Below are 19,064 nucleotides of genomic sequence, written 5' to 3'. Positions count from 1 at the left end.
ATAGACACCCCATAGACCCCAATAGACACTCACTCACCCCATAGACCCCAATAGACACTCAGTCACCCCACAGACCCCTATTGTCACCCCATAGACCCTATAGACCCCATAGACCCCTATTGTCACCCCATAGACCCCACAGACCCCTATAGACACCCCATAGACCCTATAGACCCCACAGTCCCCCCATGGCAGCTCACCTGTGTGGGGGGTTATGGGGGGGGGCGGTCGCCGTGGGGCCGCACTGTCGCTGTGTGGGGCTGCGCCACTATAGGATATAGTGGATATATGGACCCTATAGACCCCATAGACCCCTATTGACACCCCACAGACCCCTACAGACACCCCACAGACCCCTATAGACAATCATTCACCCCATAGACCCCACAGACCCATGTTGTCACCCCATAGACCCCTATTGACACCCCATAGACCCCTATTAACACTCACCCCATAGACCCCAATGGACAACCCCAGACCCCATAGACCCTGACACCCCCCAAACCCCATAGACCCCTATACACATCCACTCACCCCACAGACACCCCATAGACCCCTATTGACACCCCATAGACCCCTATTGACACCCCATAGACCCCTATACACATCCACTCACCCCACAGACACCCCATAGACCCCTATTAACACCCCATAGACCCCATAGACCAGTCATTCACCCCATAGACCCGAATAGACACTCCATAGACCTCTATTGACACCCCAAAGACCCCTATACACATCCACTCACCCCACAGACACCCCATAGACCCCTATTGACACCCCATAGACCCCTATACACATCCACTCACCCCACAGACACCCCACAGACCCCTATTAACACCCCATAGACCAGTCATTCACCCCATAGACCCCAACAGACACCCCATAGACCTCTATTGACACCCCATAGACCTCCACAGACCACTCACTCACCTCATAGACCCCAAAAGACGCCCCCCAGACCCCATAGACCCCTATTGTCACCCCATAGACCCCTATTGACACCCCATAGACCCTATAGACACCCCACTCACCCCATAGACCCTATAGACCCCACAGCCCCCCCCATGGCAGCTCACCTGTGTGGGGGGTTATGGGGGGGGGCGGTTGCCGTGGGGCCGCACCGTCGGTGTGTGGGGCTGCGCCGTGGGGCAGGAAATGGGGGGAACCAACGGGGGGAAATAACCAGCCCGTAACGTGGAAGAAATAGGGTCTGTATTAAGGTTATAGGGTTACCTATAGGGTTATTACATATAGGGTTGGGTTATTACATATAGGGTTACCTATAGGGTTATTACATATAGGGTTGGGTTATTACATATAGGGTTACCTATAGGGTTATTACATATAGGGTTACCTATAGGGTTGGGGTTACCTATAGGGTTATTACATATAGGGTTACCTATAGGGTTATTACATATAGGGTTACCTATAGGGTTGGGGTTGGGGTTATTACATATAGGGTTACCTATAGGGTTGGGTTATTACATATAGGGTTAGCTATAGGGTTATTACATATAGGGTTACCTATAGGATTGGGTTATTACATATAGGGTTACCTATAGGGTTGGGGTTATTACATATAGGGTTGGGTTATTACATATAGGGTTACCTATAGGGTTATTACATATAGGGTTGGGTTATTACATATAGGGTTACCTATAGGGTTATTACATATAGGGTTGGGTTATTACATATAGGGTTACCTATAGGGTTATTACATATAGGGTTACCTATAGGGTTGGGTTATTACATATAGGGTTAGCTATAGGGTTGGGTTATTACATATAGGGTTAGCTATAGGGTTAGGGTTGGGGTTGGGGTTAGGGGGAGGAAGGAAGATTGGTTATGGGGCTGGGAGGGGGAGGAGCACAAATCACTTATGGGGCTGGAGCCATCTCACTTATGGGGTTGGGGGGGGGGGGGGAAGGGGGTGAGCCCTTGTTACTTATGGGGCTGGGGACTGAAGCTGTCTCACTTATGGGGCTGGGGGATGAACCTATCTCACTTATGGGGCTGGGAGGGGGAGGAACACAAATCACTTATGGGGCTGGGAGCTGAAGCTGTCTCACTTATGGGGCTGGAGCCATCTCACTTATGGGGCTGAACCTATCTCACTTATGGGGCTGGAGCCATCTCACTTATGGGGCTGGGGGATGAACCTATCTCACTTATGGGGCTGAACCCATCTCACTTATGGGGCTGGAGCCATCTCACTTATGGGGCTGGGAGGGGAAGGGGACTGAGCACATCTCACTTATGGGGCTGGGAACTAAAACCATCTCACTTATGGGGCTGAACCCATCTCACTTATGGGGCTGGAGCCATCTCACTTATGGGGCTGGGGGATGAACCTATCTCACTTATGGGGCTGGAGCCATCTCACTTATGGGGCTGGGAGGGGAAGGGGACTGAGCACATCTCACTTATGGGGCTGGGAACTAAAACCATCTCACTTATGGGGCTGGGAGGGGGAGAAGCACAAATCACTTGTGGGGCTGGGAGGGGGCTGAGCACATCTCACTTATGGGGCTGGAGCCATGTCACTTATGGGGCTGGGAGAGAGAGGAGCATGAATCACTTATGGGGCTGGGGGCTGAACCTATCTCACTTATGGGGCTGGGAAGGGATAGGGGACTGAGCCCATGCTACTTATGGGGCTGAACCTGTCTCACTTATGGGGCTGAGAGAGGAATGGGGCCAAACCCACGTCACTTATGGGGCTGGGAGAGGAATGGGGCCATGGGGACCGAACCCATATCAACTTATGGGGCCGAACACAAGGCAGGACCCGAACCCTTCTCACTTCTAGGTCTGGATGCCGTCACTTATGGGGCAGGCGCCATCCAGGCCCCCCACGCCGTGTTCCTGGTGCCGCTGGCCTGTGCCCATCTCACTTATGGGGCTGGGGACAGAACCCACGTCACTTATGGGGCTGAAAACGACAGGATCTCACTTATGGGGCTGGGAATGACAGGATCTCACTTATGGGGCTGGGGACTGAACCCTTCTCACTTCTGGGGCTGGAAGAGGGATGGGGACTGACAGGATCTCACTTATGGGGCTGGGACTAACATCATCTATCTCACTTATGGGGCTGGGACTAACATCATCTATCTCACTTATGGGGCTGGGACTAACATCATCTATCTCACTTATGGGGCTGGGACTAACATCATCTATCTCACTTATGGGGCTGGGACTAACATCATCTATCTCACTTATGGGGCTGGGAGAGGGATGGGGACCAAACCCAGGTCACTTATGGGGCTGGGAGAGGAATGGGGCCATGGGGACCAAACCCAGGTCACTTATGGGGCAGGGACCGAACCCATGTCACTTATGGGGCTGAACCCACATCACTTATGGGGCTGGGACTAACAGCATCTATCTCACTTATGGGGCTGGGAGAGGAATGGGGCCATGGGACCAAACCCAGATCACTTATGGGGCTGGGAGAGGAATGGGGCCATGGGGACCGAACACAGGTCACTTATAGGGCAGGCATCAAACCCATGTCACTTATGGGGTTGGGAGGGGGATGGGACTGAGAACGGAACCTAGGTCACTTATGGGGCTGGGGACCAACAGGATCTCACTTATGGGGCTGGGGACCAACAGGATCTCACTTATGGGGCTGGGGACCAACAGGATCTCACTTATGGGGCTGGGGACCAAACACAGATCACTTATGGGGCTGGGACTAACAGCATCTATCTCACTAATGGGGCTGGGAGAGGGATGGGGACCAAACCCAGGTCACTTGTGGGGCTGGAAGAGGGATGGGGATTGAAAGGATCTCACTTATGGGGCTGGGGACTGGGGCTGGGGAGCAAACCCAGGTCACTTATGGGGCTGGGGAACAAACCCATGTCACTTATGGGGCTGGGAAAAGAACGGGGCCATGGGGACCGAACCCATATCAACTTATGGGGCAGGAACTGAACCCTTCTCACTTCTGGGTCTGGGAACCAACAGCATCTATCACACTTATGGGGCAGGAACCGAACCCAAGTCACTTATGGGGCCAAACCCAGGTCACTTATGGGGCTGGGAGAGGGATGGGGACTGACAGGATCTCACTTATGGGGCTGGGAAAGGAATGGGGCCATGGGACCGAACCCATGTCACTTATGGGGCCGAATACAGGTCACGTATGGGGCTGGGACTAACAACATCTCACTTATGGGGCAGGACGCGAACCCTTCTCACTTATGGGGCTGGGAGAGGGATGGGGACCGAACCCATATCAACTTATGGGGCTGGGACTGAACCCATATCAACTTACGGGGCTGGGATGGGACCGAAGACCGAACCCACATCACTTATGGGGCTGGGAGAGGGATGGGGACTAACAGCATCTCACTTATGGGGCTGGGGAACAAACCCATGTCACTTATGGGGCTGGAAGAGGGATGGGGACTGACAGGATCTCACTTATGGGGCTGGGAGAGGGATGGGGACCGAACCCACGTCACTTATGGGGCCGAACCCATCTCACTTATGGGGCAGGACGCGAACCCTTCTCACTTCTAGGTCTGGACGCTGTCACTTATGGGGCAGGAGCCATCCAGGCCCCCCACGCGGTGTTCCCGGTGCCGGCCTGTGCCCATCTCACTTATGGGGCTGGGGACTAACAGCACCTCACTTATGGGGCTGGGGACTGAACATAGATCACTTATGGGGCTGGGAGAGGGATGGGGACTAAACCCTTCTCACTTATGGGGCTGGGAGCCATCACTTATGGGGCTGGGAGAGGGATGGGGACTGAACCCTTCTCACTTATGGGGCTGGAAGAGGGATGGGGACTGACAGGATCTCACTTATGGGGCTGGGAGAGGGATGGGGACCGAACCCAGGTCACTTATGGGGCAGGGACCGAACCCACATCACTTATGGGGCAGGGATCAAACCCACGTCACTTATAGGGCTGGGGACTAACAGCATCTCACTTATGGGGCTGGGAGAGGGATGGGGCAATGGGGACTGAACCCACATCACTTATGGGGCTGGGGACCGAATCCATATCAACTTATGGGGCCGAACCCAGGTCACTTATGGGGCTGGGACTAACAGGACCTCACTTATGGGGCTGGGAGAGGGACGGGGACCGAACCCACGTCACTTATGGGGCCGAACCCAGGTCACTTATGGGGCAGGAACCCTTCTCACTTCAGTTATGGGGCAGGCGCCATCCAAGCCCCCCACGCCGCGGTGTTCCCGGTTCCGGCCTGTGCCCACGTAGCCGTTGCTGCCGTGCCGGCCGTATTGGCTGTATTGGTGCTGCTCCCATCCGTGCTCCATGTCGCGTATTGGGTTGAGCCGTCGGTGCCGCCATATTGAGTCCCATCGGTGGCGTAGTGTGCGGCGCCATATTGGCTGCTGTCTGACCCGGAAGTGGAACCGGAAGCGGAAGTGGATACGGAGCCGGCAATGGCCGCCTGCTGTTGTTGGACGGCGGCGGCGTATTGAGCGGCGGCGGCAGCCATGGCGCTGTAATGGTTGGCGCCATATTGGTATTGGGATGAAGATGAGGATGATGAGGATGAGGATGAGGAGGATGCTGAGTATTGGGAGGCGAATTGTGAGTACTGGGCGTACTGGTAATACTGGGAGCCGGAGGAGGCCGAGTATTGGTGGCCATATTGGGTGTATTGGTAGAGGCGGGACGAGGCCACGCCCACCGGGGTGGCGGCGAATGGGGATGGAGAACGAGGGGGCGTGGCCGGGGAAGCCCCGCCCACCATGCGATGGCAGCAGGGATTGGTTAATCTCGTGTTACTGACGGCACCACAGCCCAATCGGTGCAAGCAGGAGGCGGAGCTTAAGCGGTTGCAGGTGGCTCCCGATTGGATGCGGTGGAGGCAGGAGGTGGAGCTTAAGCGCGGGGAGCCGGCTGCCGATTGGATGCGGTGAGCGCAAGCCCCGCCCCCTAACGCCATTCGCTGGGTGAAACAAGCCCCGCCCCCCGCCCGGCAGGGAGTGGCTAAAAAGGGGGAGGCGGGGCCACGTGACAAACAGGCTCCGCCCCCTCGGGGCGTGGCCAAGAAGGGGGAGGCGGGGCCACGCGGGAACGAGGCTCCGCCCCTTAATAGAGGGAACGGGCCGCGGGGGGAGGAGCTTAACGAGGCCACGCCCCCTCGGGTCGGGGTCAGAGCCAATAGGGAGCCGGGAGAGCGGGCGGGGCCGCGAAGGGGGCGGGTCGGGGTGAGAGCCAATAGGGAGCCGGGAGCGCGGGGCGTGGCCGGGGAGGGGCGGGTGGGAGCCAATGAGAGCAAAGAGCCGGGGGCACGGGGGGCGGGGCTTACGGTGGGCGTGGCCGATGTGGTGGTGGGCGGGGCTGAGGTGGAGGAAGGGGCGGGGCTTGGGCAGGAAGTGGGGGCGGAAGGGGCGGGGCTTGAGGAGGAAGTGGGAGCGGAAGGGGCGGGGTCTGGACAGGAAGTGGGAGCGGAAGGGGCGGGGTCTGGACAGGAAGTGGGGACGGGGTCTGAACAGGAAGTGGGCGGGGCTTGCAGAGAGGAAGGGGCGGGGCTTGAGGAGGAAGTGGGGGGAGGGGAGGAGGAAGTGGGCGGGGCTTGGGAGGAGGAAGGGGCGGGGCTTGAGGAGGAAGCGGGTGCGGCGGCGGCGGCCATGTTGGGGGACGAGGACGAAGAGGAAGAGGAAGAGGAGGAGGAGGACGAGGACGACGAGGAGCTGGAGGAGGAAGAGGAGGATGAGGAGGAGGATGAGGATGAAGACGAGGATGAGGAGGAGGAGGACGAGGAGGAGGAGGAGGAGGAGGAAGAGCTGCGCGTGCGTTTCTTGCGGCGGGTGGGGCGGCCTTCGCGCTCCGAGCCTGATGGTGTCATGGCCGCCATGGAGGAGGAGGAAGCCGCCATTGAAGCCGCCATTGATGCTGATGCCGCCATTGAAGCCGCCATTGTTGAAGCCGCCATTGAGGATGAAGCCGCCATTGAGGATGAAGCCGCCATTGATGATTCTGGGGTGGAGCCGGCAGCTGGAACTGCAGGCAATGAGTCCAACCTGCGGGGATAAAGGGGGTTAAGGGGGAATGGGGGGGATATGGGGGGATTGGGGGGGAATTGAGGGCTATGGGGGGGGATATAGGGTCATGGGGGATTGGGGGATATGGGGTGGATATGGGGGCAATGGCAGGGGATATGGGGGGGATATGGGAGGGATATGGGGGCTATGGGGGGGATATGGAGGGGATGGGAGGGGATATGGGGGGGATATGGGAGGGATATGGGGGCTATGGGAGGGATATGGGGGGGATGTGGGGGGATATGGGGGCTATGGGGGGGGATATGGGGGGATATGGGGGCAATGGGGAGGGAATATGGGGGGGATGGGGGGGAATTGAGGGCTATGGGGGGGAATTGAGGGCTATGGGGGGGATATGGGGGCAATGGGGAAGGGATATGGGGGGATGGGGGGGAATTGAGGGCTATGGGGGGGCATATAGGGTCAGGGGGGATTGGGGGATATGGGGGGGATATGGGGGCAATGGGAGGGGATATGGGGGGGATGAGGGCAATAGGGAGGGGATATGGGGTGGATAAGGGCAATAGGGAGGGGATACGGTGGGAGATATGGGGGCTATGGGAGGGGATATGGGGGGTATGGGGGGGGATATGGGGTTGGGGGGAGATATGGGGACTATGGGGGGGGATATGGGGCGGATGGGGGGACTATGGGGGGGATAAGGGGGCTATGGGGGGGGATATGGGGATATGGGGGGGATATGGGGGGGACTGGGGGGGCATATGGGGGCTATGGGGGGGCTATGGGGGGGGCTATGGGGGAGATATGGGGGCAATGGGGGGGATATGGGGGCTATGGGGGGGATTGGGGGGGCATATGGGGGCTATTGGGGGGGATATTGGGAGGATATGGGGGGGATATGGGGGGGACTGGGGGGGATGTGGGGGGATATGGGGGGGATTGGGGGGGGCATATGGGGGCAATGGGTGGATATGAGGGGGATATGGGGGCTATTGGGGGGATATGGGGGCAATGGGGGGGATATGGGGGCTATTGGGGGATATGGGGGGTATGGGGGGTATATGGGGGCTATTGGGGGGGGATATGGGGGGGATATGGGGGCAATGGGGAGGGGATATGGGGGGGGTGGGGGGGAAATTGAGGGCTATGGGGGGGATATGGGGGGGATATGGGGGCAATGGGGGGGATATGGGGGGATATGGAGGCAATAGGGAGGGGATATGGGGGGAATGGGGGGGAATTGAGGGCTATGGGGGGGATATGGGGGGGATATAGGGGCAATGGGGGGAATATGGGGGGGAATTGAGGGCTATGGGGGGGATATGAGGGGGATATGGAGGGGATATGGGGGCAATGGGGGGGGATATGGGGGCAATGGGAGGGGATATGGGGATATGGGGGGGATATAGAGGCAATGGGAGGAGATATGGGGGCAATGGGGGGGGGATATGGGGGGGCTATGAGGGGGATATTGGGGGCTATAGGGGGGGATATGGGGGGCAATGGGAGGGATATGGGGATAGGGAAGCAATGGGGGGGGATATGGGGGCAATGGGGGAGGATATGGGGGAAATGGGGGGTATATGGGGGGGATGGGGGGAAATTGAGGGATATGGGGGGGATATGGGGTGGATGAGGGCAATGGGGAGGGGATATGGGGTGGTTGAGGGCAATGGGGAGGGGGCTATGGGGGGCTATGGGGGGATGTGGGGGGGATATGGGGGGGATATGGGGGGGATATCGGGGCAATGGGGGAAAATGGGGAGATATGGGGGGGATATGGGGGGATATGGGGGCAATGGGGGGAAATGGGGAGATATGGGGGGGATATGGAGGGATATGGGGGCAATGGGGGGAAATGGGGAGATATGGGGGCTATGGGGGGGAATTGAGGGATATGGGAGGGAGTAAAGGGGGGATGGGGTAATGGGGAGGGGACTATGGGGTGGATGGGGAGGGGCCTAAGGACAAACTATGGGAAGGGGCAGGGGTCTATGGGACACCCCTACCCCACATGACCCCCCCAAGTAACACCCCCCCCTTACAACCCCCACCCCACTCCCATAATATCCCCCCCATTTGACCCCAAGACCCCTCCCATCCCATAATATTCCCCCCCATATGACCCCAAGACCCCTCTCCCCCCCATAAGTCCCCCACTCCACCCCACAATAACCCCCCATATGACCCCAAGACCCCTGCCCTCCCATAATATCCCCCCCACAATAACCCCCCCCATAAGTCCCCCCCTCCACCCCACAATAACCCCTCCCATATGACTCTCTCCCCCCTATAAGCCCCCCCCACAACCCCCCACAAATGTCCCCTCCCCATAATATCCCCCCACCCCATACAACCCCCCATATAACCCCCCATATAACCCCCTATATATCCCCATATATCCCCCCCATACAACCGCCCACATAACCCCATAGAACCCCCCGCCCCATATAATCCCCCATATAACCCCATAGGACTCCCCATATAACCCCATACAACCCCCCATATAATACCCCCCATATAACCCCATAGAACCCCCCATATAACCCCATAGAACCCCCCGCCCCATATACCCCCATACAACCCCCTGCCCCATATAACCCCCCATAGAACCCCCCGCCTCTTATAACCCCCCATATAACCCCATACAACCCCCCATATAATACCCCCCATACAACCCCCCATATAACCCCATACAACCCCCATATAACCCCATATAACCCCATATAACCCCCCATATAACCCCCAATATATCCCCCCCATATAACCCCATACAACCCCCCATATAACCCCATACAACCCCCATATAACCCCATATAACCCCATATAACCCCCCATATAACCCCCAATATATCCCCCCCATATAACCCCATACAACCCCCCATATAACCCCATACAACCCCCCATATAACCCCATACAAGCCCCCATATAACCCCATAGAACCCCTCACCCCATATAACCACATACAACCCCCCATATAACCCCGTACAACCCCCCATACAACCCCATATAACCCCATATAACCCCATACAACCCCCATATAAGCCCATATAACCCCCCATATAACCCCATACAAGCCCCCATATAACCCCATAGAACCCCCCATCCCATATATCCCCCCTATATAACCCCATAGAACCCCCCATATAACCCCATATAACCCCCCCCCTTCACCCCACATTGTGCCCCACTGACGTTTGCTGCTGTCCAAGGTCCTGAAGCGGCGCCGGTGACGGCGGGTTGGACTCTGAGGAGCTGGAGCTGGAATCGGAGTCGGACGACGACGACGACGATGACGATGACGACGAAGACGACGATGAAGAGGAGGACGACGAAGACGACGAGCTGCGCTTGGCCTTCATCACCACCTCCACCGACGGGGGGGGGCAGACATGGCCGCCATCTTGGCCTGGAGACCCTTGGCTGCCATCTTGGGTTGAAGACCCTTGGCCGCCATCTTGGGTTGAAGACCCTTGGCCAACATCTAAGGTTGGAGACCCTTGGGTGCTACCTTGGGTTGGAGACCCTTGGGTGCCATCTTGGGTTGGAGACCCTTGGGTGCCATGTTGGGTTGAAGACCCCTGGGTGCCATGTTGGGTTGGAGACCCTTGGGTGCCATCTTGGATTGAAGAGCCTTGGCCGCCATCTTGGATTGAAGAGCCTTGGCCGCCATCTTGGATTGAAGACCCTTGGGTGACTTTGGGTGCTGAAGACCCTTGGCCGCCATCTTGGGTTGAAGACCCTTGGGTGCCATCTTGGGTTGAAGACCCTTGGGTGACACTACAAGCTGAAGACCCTTGGGTGCCATCTTGGATTGAAGACCCTTGGCTGACTTTAGGTGCTGAAGACCCTTGGGTGACATTGGGTGCTCTTGAAGACCCTTGGCTGCCATCTTGGATTGAAGACCCTTGGGTGACGTTGGGTGCTCTTGGCCCTTGGCTGCCATCTTGGGTGACGTTGGGTGCTGTAGACCCTTGGGTGCCACTGGATGCTCTGGGCCCTTGGGTGCCATCTTGGATTGAAGACCCTTGGCTGCCATCTTGGGTTGGACGCCCTTGGGTGCCAATAGAAGCTGTAGACCCTTGGGTGACGTTGGGTGCTCTTGGCCCTTGGGTGCCATCTTGGGTTGAAGACCCTTGGGTGCCATCTTGGATTGAAGACCCTTGGGTGATGTTGGGTGCTGAAGACCCTTGGCTGCCATCTTGGGTTGGACGCCCTTGGGTGCCACTAGAAGCTGTAGCCCCTTGGGTGACGTTGGGTGCTGAAGACCTTTGGGTGCCATCTTGGGTTGAAGGCCCTTGTGTGACAGCAGGGGTGGCAATGGAGGCCGTGACACCCATGGGTGGCTTCGTCTGGGTGGTGCTGGCACCCATGGGTGCTGTTGTGGAGGGGACGGAGGCGGCAGCACCCATGGGGGACGTCATCGTGGTGGTGGTTGATGTGGGGGGCTTAGCAGCACCCATGGGTGACGTCTGGGGGGCACCCATAGCACCCATGGGTGGCTTATGGGTGGTGGTAGATCCAGGTGACATCTGGGTGACGTTAGCAGCACCCATAGGTGACAGATGGGTGGGGTTAGGGGCACCCATAGGTGACCCATGGGTGGCACCACCAGCACCCATAGGTGACCCATGGGTGGCACCACCAGCACCCATAGGAGACCCATGGGTGGCACTTCCAGCACCCATAGATGACATATGGGCACTCCCAGCACCCATAGATGACATATGAGTGGCACTACCAGCACCCATAGGTGCCATATGGGCACTCCCAGCACCCATAGGTGCTGTATGGGCACTCCCAGCACCCATAGGTGCCATATGGGCACTCCCAGCACCCATAGGTGCCATATGGGCACTCCCAGCACCCATAGGTGCCATATGGGCGGCACTTCCCCCCCTATGGCCGCCACCAAGGCCCCGTTCCCCCCAGCCCCCAAGTGCAGCCCCCCACCCAAAGGTGCCGGCTCCGCTTTGACCACGGCGGGCGCCACGTTGGCCACCAGTGCCACCCTGGCAGCGTCGGGGCCCAGGGACGCGGGTGAGGCGGCCATGGGGACGGGGGAGGCGGGCAGGGGGCGCGGCGCCGTCACCTTGGCGTGCATGGCGGATGCTACGGGGGACGAAGGGAGGCCTAAGAGCTTGGCGGCCGCCAGCGCCCTCGGGAGCCCCGGAGGGGGAGGAGGAGGCGTCATGGCGGCGCTTCTCGGGGTGGGTTTATAGATGCCGGGGAGGGGTTTGGTTAACGACACCGGTTGTGGGGTCATGGACATCAACGGGACGGGTTTGGGGATGGAAGGGATGGAGGGTGATGATTGTTGTGGTGGCACCTTATGGGGCTCGGCGGCCACGTTGGTGAGGCCGGGGGTGGCTGTTTTGGGGTCAGATGGTGACATTTTGGGGGCGGTTGGTGGCGTTGCCGTGGCCGGGCCGGCCTTGGGGACAGGCTGTGGTGTTACCGGTGCGGTGGAGGCCTTGGGGGTGGGCTGTTGTGGTGACACCATGGTGCTGGTGGCCTTGGGGACAGGCTGTGGTGACACCGATGTGACGACGGCCTTAGGGACGGGCTGTTGTGGTGACACCGATGTGACGGCGGCCTTAGGGACGGGCTGTTGTGCCGTCACCGGCGTGGTGACGGTGGTGGCTTTAGGGATGGGCTGTGGTGTCACCGATGTGTTGGCGGCCTTGGGGACAGGCTGCGGTGTCACCTGCACAGCGGTAGTCTTAGGGACGGCCTGTTGTGCTGCTGTCACCGGCGTGGTCGTGGTGGTGGCCTTGGGGATGGCTTGCTGCGGCGTCACCGGCACATTGGTGGCCTTGGGGACGGCTTGTTGTGTTGGCACCGTCATGGTGGTGGCCTGTTGTGTTGTCACCACGGTTGTGTTGGCCTGTTGTGTTGTCACCATGGTTGTGTTGACTTTGGGGACGGCATGTTGTGTTGTCGTTGTTGAGGAGCTGTCCTTGGTGCTGATCTGTTGCATTGTCCCAATCGAAGAGCTGTCCTTGGTGCTGATCTGTTGTGTTGCCCCCATCGCGGAGCTGTCCTTGGTGCTGATCTGCTGCGTTGCTGCCATTGAGGAGCTGTCCTTGGTGCTGATCTGTTGTGTTGTCCCAATCGCGGAGCTGTCCTTGGTGCTGACCTGTTGTGTTGCCGCCATCGCGGAGCTGTCCTTGGTGCTGACCTGTTGCGTTGCCGCCGTCGCGGTGTTGGCCTGTTGCGGTGTCACCGTTGCGGTGTTGGCCTTGATGGCGGCCTGTTGTGTTGTCACCGTGGCGGTGTTGGCCTGTTGTGCCGTCACCGTGGCGCTGTTGGCCTGTTGTGCCGTCACCGTGGCGCTGTTGGCCTGTTGTGCCGTCACCGTGGCGCTGTTGGCCTGTTGTGCCGTCACGGTGGCGGTGCTGGCCTTGGTGCTGCTTTGTTGACTCACCATCGCGGTGCCGGCCTTGTTGGCGGCCTGCTGTGTGCTCCCCATGGTGGTGTTGGTCGGCACCGTGGCGGTGTTGGCCTTGTTGGCGGCCTGTTGCGTCACCATGGCGGTGCCGGTGGCGGCCTGTTGCGTTGGCACCATCGTGGTGGCATTGGCGGCCTGTTGAGTTGGCGCCATCGCGGTGCCGGCCTTGGTGGTGGCCTGTTGCGGTGTCACCGTCGCGGTGTTGGCCTTGATGGCGGCCTGTTGTGTCACCATGGCGGTGTTGGCGGCCTGTTGTGGTGTTGCCGTCACGGTGTTGGCCTGTTGCGGTGTTGCCATCGTGGTGTTGGCCTTGATGGCAGCCTGTTGTGTCACCGTCGTGGTGCTGGCGGCCTGTTGTGGTGCCATGTTGGTGTTGGTGGCCTGTTGTGGTGTCGCCATGTTGGTATTGGCGGCCTGTTGTGGTGTCACCGTGGCGGTGCTGTTGGCTTTGGGCCCTATTGGTTGTGCTGCGGTTCCGGCCTTGGGTGGCGTCACCGGCGCCGTCTGACTGTTGCCTCTTGGACCTCCATGTGCTGGAACCGGTTTGGCTTCTTCGGTGCTACCGGTGGTACTGGTGGTACCGGTGGTACTGGTGGTACCAGTGGGCGCCGGTGCCGTGCCGGCTTTGCCATCAGGGCTCCCTTTGGGGCTGGTTGGTGCCGCTTTGGCTTCGGTGCGGTTGGGTGATGCCGATGGGGCCGGTTGGGTCTCGTTGGTGGCTGGTGACACTGGGGCAGTGGCTTTGTTGCCATCCGGTGTCGAGGCCTTGCCGTCGGTGCCGTCACTTCTGGGTGCCCCCGTGTTGACTTGGTTTGGAGGAGGGGTCCCGGCTTTGGGCTCTGCGGCGCTATGGGGCGCTTTGGGGTCGTCAGGCTGCGGCGACGGGGGGGTGCTCAGCTCCGTGGCGGTGGTGGGCTTTGAGGGGCCGCCAATGGGGACCCACTTGGGGGGCTGGGAGGCGGGGGGGTGCAGCTCTGCGATGGGCACCCACTTGGGTTTGGGGGGGGCCGAGGGGGGCGGGGGTGGGGGAGGAGGCGGGGGGCGGGGGGCTGGGGGGGCGACGGGGCGGGGGGGTCGGGGAGGGGCTGAGGGGGGTGGGGGAGCGCCGGCGGGGGGGGGTGGAGCTGCGGCGGCGCCGGCGGCGGGAGGGGGGGGTGCGGGAGCGGGGGGAGGCGCGGGAACGTTTCTTGGGGCGGGGGGAGGAGAGGGAGCGAGAGCGCGACGAGCGGCCGCGATGGCGGCGGCGGCGGGAGGAGGACGAGGACGGGGGGGTGCGCGAACGGCGGCGGGAGGAGCGGGAACGGCGGCGGCGGGAGCGGGAACGACCCCCCCTGCCCCCCCCTGAGGTGGTGGCGGTGGAGCCAAGATGGCGGGGGGTGCGGGAACGGCGGCGGGAGGAACGGGAACGGCGGCGGGAGGAGCGGGAACGGCGGCGGGAGGAGCGGGAACGGGAACGGCCCCCCCCGCCCCCACCACCCCCCGTCCAACGGGAGCGGGACCAGCGGGAACGGGAGCGGGAACGGTTCCAGCGTTGGGGGGAACGGGAACGGCGGCGCGAGGGGGGGGAACGCGAGCGGGAGGAAGCCAGGTGGGGGGCGGCAGAGGAGGACGCGGGGGGGATGATGAGGGGGACGCGGAGGGGGCTGGTGGAGCTGGGCCGCCATAACGGGGTGCGGGAGCGCGAGCGGCGGCGCGACGGGGGGGTGCGGGAACGGGAGCGGAAGCGGCGGCTGCGGGAGGGGGGGGTGCGCGAGCGGGAACGGCGGCGGGACGGGGGGGTGCGGGAACGGCGGCGGGAGGGGGGGGTGCGAGAGCGGGAACGGCGGCGGGAGGGGGGGGAACGGCTGCGGGAACGGCGAGGACGGGAGGATTTGGAGCGGGGGGGGGGGCTGGAAGAGCGAGGGGGGGGGGAGGGAGGGGGGAGGGTTTGGGGGGGGTGAGGGGGATGGGGATGGGGAGGGGGAGCTGTGGGGGTGGGGGGCGGGTTGGGGCTGGGGGGGGGAGGACGGGGTGGTGGTGCTGGCTGCTGTGGGGCTCACGGGTGCCGGCGGCTCGGGGGGGTCCGGGTGGGGGGGGGACGGCTGCGGCTCCGCCTGGAGGAAGAGAAAGATGGGGGGGTTAGATAAATGGGGGGCGGAAGGTAAGGGGATGGGGGGGGGGGGGGAAGATAAAGGGGGGGGTGAGGGGTAGGAAGGATGCTTATAGCCCCCCCTATCCCTCATATAAGGTCCAGCAACCCCCCCCCCCCCATGTCCTAAAGTGACCCCCAGGACCCCCCCTACTTATATGAGGGGTGGGAAGGGGGCTTATAGCCTGCCCTATGGCTCAGCAGCCCCCCCCCCACCTTGATGAGGGATAGGAAGGGAGCTTAAAGCCCCCCCCATCCCCCATACAAGGCCCAGGACCCCCCCCCAATAGGACCCCCCCCCCCATCTATGAGGAATAGATGGGATCCCACCTTAATGAGGGGTGGGAAAGGAGCTTACAGCCCCCCCCATCCCCCATACAAGGCCCAGGACCCCCCCCACCTTGATAAGGGATAGGAAGGGTGCTTAAAGCCCCCCCCCACCTTGATAAGTGATTGGAAAGGAGCTTATAGCCCCCCCCCCATCCCCCATACAAGGCCCAGCAGCCCCCTCTAACCCTATACCCCCACCCACCCACCCTATAACCTAAAGCAGCCCTAAACCCCCCCCTACCTTGATAAGGGATATGAAGGGAGCTTATAGCCCCCCACATCCCCCATACAAGGCCCAGGACCCACCCGCATAGGACGCCCCCACCTTGATAAGGGATTGGAAGGGTGCTTAAAGCCCCCCCCCCCACCTTGATAAGGGATAGGAAGGGTGCTTAAATCCCCCCCCCACCTTGATAAGGGATAGGAAGGGTGCTTAAATCCCCCCCCCCACCTTGATAAGGGATAGGAAGGGTGCTTAAAGCCCCCCCCCACCTTGATAAGGGATTGGAAAGGAGCTTATAGCCCCCCCCCAATCCCCCATACAAGGCCCAGCAGCCCCTCCAACCCTATAACCCCCCACCCACCCACCCTATAACCTAAAGCGGCCCCAAACCCCCCCCCCACCTTGATAAGGGATAGGAAGGGAGCTTATAGCCCCCCACATCCCCATACAAGGCCCAGGACCCCCCCACCTTGATAAGGGATAGGAAGGGAGCTTAAAGCCCCCCCCCACCTTGATAAGGGATTGGAAGGGTGCTTAAAGCCCCCCCCCCACCTTGATAAGGGATAGGAAGGGTGCTTAAAGCCCCCCCCCACACCTTGATAAGGGATTGGAAAGGAGCTTATAGCCCCCCCCATCCCCCATACAAGGCCCAGCAGCCCCCTCTAACCCTATAACCGCCCCCTCCCCCCCCCCATAACCTAAAGCGGCCCCAAGACCCCCACCCCACCTTGATAAGGGATAGGAAAGGAGCTTATAGCCCCCCACATCCCCATACAAGGCCCAGGACACCCCCACCTTGATAAGGGATAGGAAGGGAGCTTAAAGCCCCCCCCCACCTTGATAAGGGATAGGAAGGGTGCTTAAAGCCCCCCCTCCCACCTTGATAAGGGATTGGAAGGGTGCTTAAAGCCCCCCCCCACCTTGATAAGGGATAGGAAGGGTGTTTAAAGCCCCCCCCCACCTTGATAAGGGATAGGAAGGGTGCTTAAAGCCCCCCCCCCACCTTGATAAGGGATTGGAAGGGTGCTTATAGCCCCCCCCCCCACCTTGATAAGGGATAGGAAGGGAGCTTAAAGCCCCCCCCCACCTTGATAAGGGATTGGAAAGGAGCTTATAGCCCCCCCCCGATCCCCCATACAAGGCCCAGCAGCCCCCTCTAACCCTATACCCCCCACCCACCCCCCTATAACCTAAAGCGGCCCCGAAGCCCCCTGCCCCCCCCCCCCCATAGGACCCCCCCCCACCATGAGAAGGGCTCACCTGAGCTTGCTGGCTGCCCTCGGAGGTGGAGGGGGGGTCCGGAGCATCGGGGCCGCTTTCAGGTTCGGCTGCTGGAGGTGGGGGGGGCTTCGGGGCGGCGCTGCGGGACCTGCGGGGTTTGGGGTCCTTTAGGGGAGGGGGCCATGGGGTGAAGGGGGTTATTAAATAGGGGGGGGGTCTTACCTGCTACGGGAGGAGCCTGAGGAGGAAGAGGAGGCGGCTCCGGGGGAGGAAGAGCGATCACGGCGAGGCTTGGGGGCCACTGCATCCGGGGAGGACCTACAATGGGGGGGTTATGGGGGGAGGTGAGGGGTGGGGGGTAAGGGGGGGGTTGAGGGGGGGTCTGAGGGGGCTCTGAGTGGGTCTAGGGGGGCTATGGGGGGCAATAAGTGGTTTTGGGGGGCAATAAGTGGGTCTGGGGGGCAATAAGTGGGTCTGGGTGGGCAATAAGTGGGTCTGGGGGGCAATAAGTGGGTCTATGGGGTCTGCGGAGGGGCAATAAGTGGGTCTGGGGGGGCTGAGGGGGGCAATAAGTGGGTGTGGGGGGGCAATAAGTGGGTCTGGGGGTGGCAATAAGTGGGTCTGGGGGGCTGAGAAGGGCAATAAGTGGGTGTGGGGGGTCATTAAGTGGGTGTGGGTGGCAATAAGTGGGTCTGGGGGGGCAATAAGTGGGTCTATGGGGGCAATAAGTGGGTCTATGGGGGGGCCTGAGTGGGTGTATGGGGTCTGGGGGGGTCCCTGAGTGGGTCTATATGAGGTCTGTGGGGCACCAAGTGGGTCTATGGGGGGGCTCAGTGGGTCTATGGGGTCTGGGGGGATCTGGGGGGCACTGAGTGGGTCTATGGGGGGGCTCAGTGGGTCTATGGGGTCTGTGGGGCACCGAGTGGGTCTATGGGGGGGCTCAGTGTGTCTATGGGTCTGTGGGGCACGAAGTGGGTCTATGGGGGGGCTCAGTGTGTCTATGGGGTCTGGGGGGCACCGAGTGGGTCTATGGGGGGGCTCAGTGTGCCTATGGGGTCTGTGGGGCACCGAGTGGGTCTATGGGGGGCTCAGTGTGTCTATGGGGTCTGGGGGGTCCCTGTGTGTGTCTATGGGGGGCCTCAGTGTGTCTATGGGGTCTGGGGGTGTCCCTGTGTGTGTCTATATGGGGTCTGTGAGGCACCAAGAGGGTCTATGGGGTCTGCGGGGGTCCCTGAGTGTGTCTATGGGGTCTGTGGGGCACGAAGTGGGTCTATGGGGGGCTCAGTGTGTCTATGGGGTCTGGGGGGGTCCCTGAGTGTGTCTATGGGGTCTGTGGGACACCAAGTGGGTCTATATGGGGTCTGGGGGGGTCCCTGAGTGTGTCTATGGGGTCTGTGGGGCACCAAGTGGGTCTATGGGGGGGCTCAGTGTGTCTATGGGGTCTGGGGGGGTCCCTGAGTGTGTCTATGGGGTCTGTGGGACACCAAGTGGGTCTATATGGGGTCTGGGGGGGTCCCTGAGTGTGTCTATGGGGTCTGTGGGGCACCAAGTGGGTCTATGGGGGGCTCAGTGTGTCTATGGGGCCTGGGGTGTCCCTGTGTGTGTCTATGGGGTGTGTGTGTGACCGACCTCTTCCTCTTCTTCTCCTTGGCTTTGTGTTTGGTTTTGGGGCTGGGAGACCTGAAATGGGGGGGGGGGGGAATAA

General features: G+C 60.7%; 1 pseudogene across 1 annotated transcript; it reads right to left on the bottom strand.

Annotated features, from left to right (window-relative positions):
- Positions 1 to 2,456: 2,456 nt before the first annotated feature.
- On the bottom strand, positions 2,457 to 19,040 carry LOC107307217 (uncharacterized; annotated as a pseudogene). The gene is made up of 4 exons (XR_014935221.1): positions 18,989 to 19,040; positions 17,582 to 17,677; positions 10,202 to 15,550; positions 2,457 to 7,023 (listed from the first exon to the last, which is right to left on the bottom strand). The product of XR_014935221.1 is annotated as an uncharacterized LOC107307217 (transcript).
- Positions 19,041 to 19,064: the final 24 nt, after the last annotated feature.

This window comes from Coturnix japonica, chromosome 17 (assembly GCF_054131305.1).
Source record: "Coturnix japonica strain WE chromosome 17, WE-NBRP24, whole genome shotgun sequence".
Lineage (NCBI taxonomy): Eukaryota > Metazoa > Chordata > Aves > Galliformes > Phasianidae > Coturnix > Coturnix japonica.
The sequence above is the reverse complement of the archived record's forward strand: the minus strand, read 5'-3'. Positions and strand labels throughout refer to the sequence as shown.